Below are 7,852 nucleotides of genomic sequence, written 5' to 3'. Positions count from 1 at the left end.
CTCCATCAGCGGCTGTCAGCTATCTTCTTTCTACCTCGGTGGTGGGTAAGCCAGGCAGCGACGCGACCAGAAAGTCGGCCGCGTTGGCTGTACAGACGGGGAGGGAAGACGGAGGAATAAGGGCGGTGAGATCGATCGCGACCGGAGATAAGGGCCGGGCCGCATTCGGGCCGAAAGGCGCAGCGCGGGGACATCGATCGCGGCTGGTGATAAGGGCCGGGCCGCATTCGGGCTAAAAAGGCGCAGCGTCTGGGGCAACTGAAGGCGCGAGAGCCGCAGTGAAGCAGAGACAGCGTCGGGGGACGGGTGAAGACCGCCAAGCGCGGGAAAACCGCCATTTTGTAGGCGGAGGACGAAGACAAGAGCGGGAAGCCGCCATCTTGGATAAAAATAAAAATAAATTAAATTGCAACGATGCCTAAACATGGGAACATTGATACCTTTGATAGCGACATCGAAGATTGGGCCATGTATGTAGAACGCATACAAAATTATTGTAAAGCAAATAAAATCCCAGATGAAGAGAAAGCACTAACATTATTAAACTTAATGGGTGCGAAGACATACGGGCAATTGAAACACCTTTTATCACCAGATGAACCGGCGGATAAGACGTTCGAGGAGATTGTTACTGTCCTGAAAAATCATCTAAACCCCACGCCGCTGATGCTAGCGGAACGATTTAAATTTTACAGCAGAAGGCAGCTGAAGGATGAAAGCAATGCTGAATATTTAATGGAATTGCGTAAGCTAGCAAAGTACTGTCAGTTTGGAACGAGACTGACAGAGGCGCTACGAGATAAATTTGTGTGTGGTTTATTAAAAGAAGATACACAAAAGCGACTGCTTGAGGAGAATGAGCTGACGCTTGAGAAAGCGGTCACTATGGCAGCAGCACACGAAGCCGCAGCGAGAGGCACGGCAGTAATGCAGCTACGGTCACCGGAACTCAGTACAAATAAATTGGGTTTGAGTACTGTAAAATGTTATCGTTGTGGAAAGACAACGCACGATCAGAACCAGTGTTGGTTTAAAAACCAAGAATGCAGAACGTGTGGCAGGCTTGGCCACATAGCTAAAGTATGCCGGTCAGGAAAGAAGACCAGCAACAAAAAGTCACCGCAAGGAAAATACATAAAGGTACACAAGGTGACAAAGAACAGTTCGACTGAACAGAAGTCAGATTCAGACGCTAGCAGTAATGAACTGGGTAGCACAAGAGTACACAACGTTGGTAAGGATGCAGATCTCCAGACAATTTGGGTCACCCTTCAGATAGCAGGAGTCCAAGTAAAGATGGAATTGGACACTGGATCGGCATTGACAGTCTTGAATAAGAAAGATTACAAAAGGTTATTCCAACATATTCCCCTACGGGATACGGAGATTATATTGAAAACATACACGGGGCAAAGGGTGTACCCCATCGGAAAGATAGAGGTAAAAGTGGTCCACAAGGGCGAAGAAAGCCAAGTAATGGACTTATATGTGCTACCTGAAGGAGGTCCACCACTACTGGGACGGGAGTGGATTAGGAAAATGAATATGGACTGGCACTCCTTGAAGGCACTAACGGTAGATTCCGGGGAAACAGATGTCAAACCTAAACGATTGTCCAAAATATTGGATGATGCTAAAGAGGTGTTCCAGCAGGGACTGGGAACACAGAGGAATTACGGCAAACATCAAGATTGATGAACATGCACACCCAAAATTTTTTAAAGCCAGGCCGGTACCCTATGCAATACGACCTACTGTAGAAGCGGAACTGGAAGCGCTAGAACGTTCAGGTGTACTGTCTAAGGTAGATTGGAGTGAGTGGGCTACGCCCATTGTTCCCGTTATGAAACGTCCTTCGAGCAACAAGCCAGGAGAACCAGGCAAGGTTCGCATCTGTGGAGATTTCAAAATCACCGTTAATCCGGTGCTTCACACGGTGCAGTATCCGCTTCCGTGGATTGAGGATATTTTTGCTTCGTTGTCTGGCGGGAAACACTTCACCAAGATAGACCTGGCGCAGGCGTACTTGCAGGTGGAGGTTGAAGAAGAGTCGCGCCAATACCTCACGATCAACACGCATCGAGGTTTGTACAATAGGCTGGTTTTTGGAGTGGCATCGGCTCCAGCAATTTGGCAGAGGGCCACGGAGCAGGTATTACAGGGAATTCCAGGCACACAATGTTACCTGGACGATATTCTGATTACAGGTGATGGTGATGAAGAACACCTCGCAAACTTGGAACTGGTGCTCAACAGACTGAAAGAGTATGGACTTAGAGTTAATCGGCAGAAATGTGAGTTCTTCCAGAAGCGGATCTCGTACTGTGGTCATGTCATTGACTGGGAGGGGCTTCATAAGTCTCCTGACAAGATAGAGGCAGTTGTAAAGGCTCCCGCTCCGGATAATGTCTCTCAGTTGAGGTCGTTTCTAGGATTGATTAACGATTACCATAAATTTCTACCAAATCTATCCACGGTACTGCACCCGCTAAACGCTCTTTAACAGAAGGGGGTACCATGGGAATGGAGCGAAAACTGTAAGAAGGCATTTCGCAAAAGCAAAGAATTGATCACCTCAGAGGAAGTGTTGGCTCACTTCAACCCGACACTGCCTATTCGGTTGGCTTGTGATGCTTCTCCATATGGTATTGGGGCAGTACTCTCACACAAGTTGCCAAATGGCACGGAAAGGCCAGTCGCGTTTGCATCCAGATCATTGACCTCCGCTGAGCGCAACTATGCGCAGATCGATAGGGAGGCTCTCAGCCTTGTATGGGGAGTGAAGAAGTTTAATCATTACCTGCAGGGCCAAAAATTCACACTTCTGACAGACCATCAGCCGTTGGTATCCATTTTTAACCCTAAGAAGGGTGTTTCAGTGATGACAGCACAGCGTCTCCAGAGATGGTCCCTTTTCCTAGGGGCACATCAATATCAAATAGAATTCAAAGGTACGAAGCAGCATGGCAATGCTGATGGGCTGTCGCGCCTGCCACTACCTGAAGAAGAAGAAACGACGAAAGTTGACCCTGTTGAGTTATTTCATTCGACCATCATCGAGTGTTTACCAGTCACCAATGCAAGTATTGAAAGAGAAACCAGGAACGACCCGACACTGTCCAGAGTCTACAAGGTGACAGTGAAAGGATGGCCAACACGTGGTGATCCTCTGTTACCGGCATTCTCGGCAAGGCGAGACCAGCTGTCCGTCTGCCATGGTACTTTGATGTACGGGACAAGAGTGATTATTCCTCCCAAGTTAAGGGAAAGAGTTCTAAAAGAACTGCATGAAGGTCATCTGGGGGGAGTTAAGATGAAAAGTCTTGCTAGGGCTTATGTATGGTGGCCGGGTATTGACCAACAGATAGAGGAGTTGACGAAAAGCTGCGCTGGGTGCCAAAAAGTGCAAAATGCACCTCCGATCGCACCGCTACACCCATGGGAATGGCCTTCAGCCCCATGGCAACGCGTACATATTGACTTTGCTGGTCCATTCATGGACTCCGTGTTCCTAATTGCGGTGGACGCACATTCCAAATGGCCGGAAGTGATCAAGATGAATACCACTACTTCAGAAAAGACAATTGCGGTGTTAAGAACAATATTCGCAAGGAACGGATTGCCAGAACAGATCTGTTCGGACAACGGACCACAGTTCGTGTCGGAAGAATTCCAAAAATTCTTAAAGAAGAATGGGGTGAAACATTATACCTCTGCCCCATATCATCCGGCGACAAACGGGTTGGCCGAGAGATTTGTCCAAACATTCAAAAAGGCAATAAAGGCCATGAACGATGATCAGATTCCGCTACAGCACAAGGTGGACAATTTCCTAATGGCGTATCGAAACGCCGCTCATGCAGTGACTAACCAAAGTCCTGCCATGATGTTTTATAACAGGAGGTTACGGTCCAGGTTGGACTTGTTAAAACCAAATGTGCGGAGGGAAGTGGAAAACAAACAGTTCCGGCATATTAATAACAAGACCACTCGAAGTTTCGACGTAGGACAACCAGTGTTGGCAAGGGGCTATGGAAACGAAAAATGGCAGTCCGGAACAATTCGGGCCAGACAAGGACCTCTGATGTACACAGTAGATATTGGTAACAATGTGATAAGGCGTCATGCGGATCAACTGGTAGAATCGAGAGCAAGGGTCGAACCCACGGTTGCGACAGAGACAACTGTGGAAGACGTTAATGAACCTGAAGCATCTACCTCGGCAGGGAATGTACCTGATGATGATAACACCCAATGCGTGGGAGACCAACTAGAGGAGTCACCTCAGCAACAGGAATCAGAGACCACTGAAAGGCGTTATCCAAACCGAATCAGAAGGCCTCCTGAGAGACTGAACCTTTGAACTGTTTATACCTGAAGTTATATATGTTATTATGTTATGTTAAATGGGGATATGACTGTTAAGCTAAAAAGGGAGGATTGCGGTGTATGTAACCTGTTCCACCTTAAGAGAACTTAAGCCTGTTCCACCTTAAGAGATGTACTACTTTCTCTGGCTGCTGTATACGTAATACCGGTGGTGACCACCGGTATATAAGCACTGTGTAGTAACATTGTATTTAGTAGTAGTCCGGACCTCCAACCAGCAAAGACCTGTTGAACTTTAATCTTGTAGTCTGTGTTAGTAATTACAACTAGAACACACAGACTTAACACCAGGGACCTGGTAAGAGTTGGCCAGATGTTGGAAGGTAAGACGGTGAGCGTTGACGCTGAGTAACTCCTGGATGTGTCTCCTGCAGATCTTCATCAGTTGCCACCTGAGAGTAGCTGCAGCAGATCAAAGGCCGGATTCGGTCAACAAAGCCTGTTCCTTCCAGAAGCCAGCCAACCGGTGAGAGAAATCTACCCCCGAATGGTGGACCTCTTTCTTTTTGGCGTATGGATGCATTCTGACCGATGGCTTGCTTCCTTGTTTAGATGGTCCCTGGTGAACGAGTTGGGCCTGTCCCTGCTGGAAGGATCCAATGAGGTTTGTGCCTGTTGTGATGGGGGCAACTGCAGGGCCGAGAGATTGCGATCTGGAGGAAGACCACACTCCAGGCGCAGGAGGGAGGTCCCATCTGAGCTTGGAATGTTGTGGTGGTGTTGGGTGTTGAGGGTGAAGGAGGATGTTTTGTAACTGGATGGAACTAATTGTTGCAGAGTCTGAGCCTGTGTGGGAGAGTGAGGCCTCACTTGGACCTCTGATCGTCCTGGATGTAGATCTGGACCTGGTTCATTCGGTGGATAGTGAAGCTGTTGGGACTCGTGAGGATGTTCCGAGTTCTTATCGAGGTGAGTGTTGATTGTATGAAAACCCAATTCCAGTCCTGTGACTCCTGACTCCATATTGGCTTCTCGTTCTCGGCAGGTGATGTGTGTTCTGAGCTACTTCTGGTCGTGGCTGTGACGTTGGCAGCTGGGGTCCTGATCTCCACCTCTCTGGTGGCCTTCCTACTGTCCAGGAAACACAACTGAATCCTCTCCCTCAATTGAGCTGCTTTATTTGTCAAAGAATGCTTCAATAAAATTGAAATGTGACTTGGTTGAGTTACAGTCTTTGGTGTTGAACTGGTTTTTAAATACACTGTCATGGTGGTTTGAACTAAGTTGTCTAAATGACACTAGACCAGTTTTGGAGGCCTATATTTAACTGACAATTTCACCACACACCGCTCAGTTTTGGGTAGTTGAAAGTAGGCATTTGCACCTGGAATAATATTGTGGCCTTAATAGGATGGCAACTAGAATCATACAGCACAGAAAGAGGCCATTCGGCCCATCGTGCCTGTGCTGGCTCTTTGAAAGAGCTCTCCAATTAGTCCCACTCCCCCCGGCTCTTCCCCATATCCCTGCCATTTTCACCTCTTTGTATTTATCCAATTCCCATTTTTGAAAGACACTATTGAATCTGCTTCCACCGCCCTTTCAGGGAGAGTGTTCCAGATCACAACTTCTTCTTTATATTAGAAGTCTCCTCACCTCACCTCTGGCTCTCTTGTCAATGACGTTATTTACTAACCCTTCTGTCAGTGGAAACCGTTTCTCCTTATTTACTTTAATCAAAACCCTTACCATTTTGAACCCCTCCCTTGACCTTCTCTGCTCTAAGGAGAACAATCCCAGCTTCTCTGCAGTAATATTGTGACCTTTGTAAAGGGATGAAAGCAATGGGGAGCTTCTGCCATCTTTCTAGAGCGAGTAGATGGGGTTACAGACACCCAGCTAGGAGTCCGCTGTGAGAAGGTTCCAGTCCCACATCGGGGTCAAGGGACTAGACCAAAGCAGCATCTCCTTAATTGGCCATCTTGCTCCATGTCCACTGGCGGTAGGTGTGTCTTGGCCTGGTACAGTCACTCTGCTGGCTCTGTTCCACATTTAACATCCCTTAAAGGTTAGTTACAATTGCCTTTTTGAATATAGTGATGTAACCTACCACCCACCATCACACATGGGTGGCTAGTGGAATCAAACAGTGCTGAGGGGATTGGTAAAGGATCAATTATCTTTTTCATTGCACTCTGGCTTCTGGTGCATTTCCCCCACCCGCCCAAAATCCTTCGCCCACCCCACCTCCCATCACCCCCTGTTGGTGGCCGTGCCTTCAGACATCTGGCACCTCAGCTCAGACATTCTCTCCCTAAAACCCTCAACCTCTCCTCCTAATACATTGCTTCAAACCTACATCAGTGTCCAGGCATTTACCTGTCCTAATGTCTCCTCCTTTGACTCTGTCACGTTTTTGTCTGATTTACGTGAGTTGAATGCTTTGCTTAGTTGAACATTGGGCAGTGTAACAAGGCACCACTGCAACCAGATGGTGAGGATAAAGGGGCAGGAATATAAGATGGCCATTAGCAGATCAAATTAAGAATTTAGGAGGACATTCTTTACACAGAATGTGGAACATGGAGTGGTTGAAGCAGATATATTTGGAGTTGAGATACAGATCGACCATGATCGAATTGAATGGCAGAACAGGCTCGAGGGCCTGAATGGACTCCTCCTGTTCATTTGTAAAGGAGGCTGGTAGCATAGATGAGGGAGAATGAAATAGAGGGCTCTGTGGGGTGGGGAGTTAGATAGAAAGCAAAGCACGCTCTACACTGTCCCATCAAACACTCCCAGGGCAGCAAGAGTACGGGTTAGATACAGAGTAAAGCTCCGTCTACACTGTCTCATCAAACACTCCCAGCGCAGGTACAGCATAAGTTAGATACTGTTGTGTCCCCTTGTGTTCTTATTACTATGTAATACAGACACTTTTAACTCATTTTGAGTTTACAGCTTTTACTCAGTGCTTTCATGATGTTGCTGCCGCATGGTGCGGAGTGATACGAGATGTCCGACCTTGCACTGTGCACTGCCTGACACAGTGTGCCACATAGCAGTATAAATGCACTAACCAAAGTAGTTCCATATAACAATGTAACAAGTAGTTCCATTTAACAATGTGATAATATAACGATGTAACAGATACAGGTTACAGCATGAGTTAGATACAGAGTAAAGCTCCCTCTACACTGTCCCATCAAGCACTCCCAGTGCAGCTACAGCGCGGGTTAGATACAGAATAAAGCTCCCTTTACAATGTCACGTCAAAATCTCCCAGGGCAGGTACAGCACGGGTTAGATGTAGAGTAACGCTCCCTCTACACTGTCACTTCAAACAGTCCCAGGACACGCACAGCATGGGTTAGATACAGAGTAAAGCTCCCTCTGCACTGTCCCATGAAACACTCCCAGGGCAGGTACAGCACGGTTAGATACAGAGTAAAGCTCCCTCTACACTGTCCCATCAAATACTCCCAGGACAGGTACAGCACGGGTCAGATACAGAGTAAAGCTC

The sequence above is a fragment of the Somniosus microcephalus genome, unplaced genomic scaffold (assembly GCF_052327205.1).
Source record: "Somniosus microcephalus isolate GS21.2 unplaced genomic scaffold, FLI_Smic_1.0 unresolved_chr4, whole genome shotgun sequence".
Taxonomy (NCBI): Eukaryota; Metazoa; Chordata; class Chondrichthyes; order Squaliformes; family Somniosidae; genus Somniosus; species Somniosus microcephalus.
Note: the sequence above shows the minus strand (reverse complement) of the source record.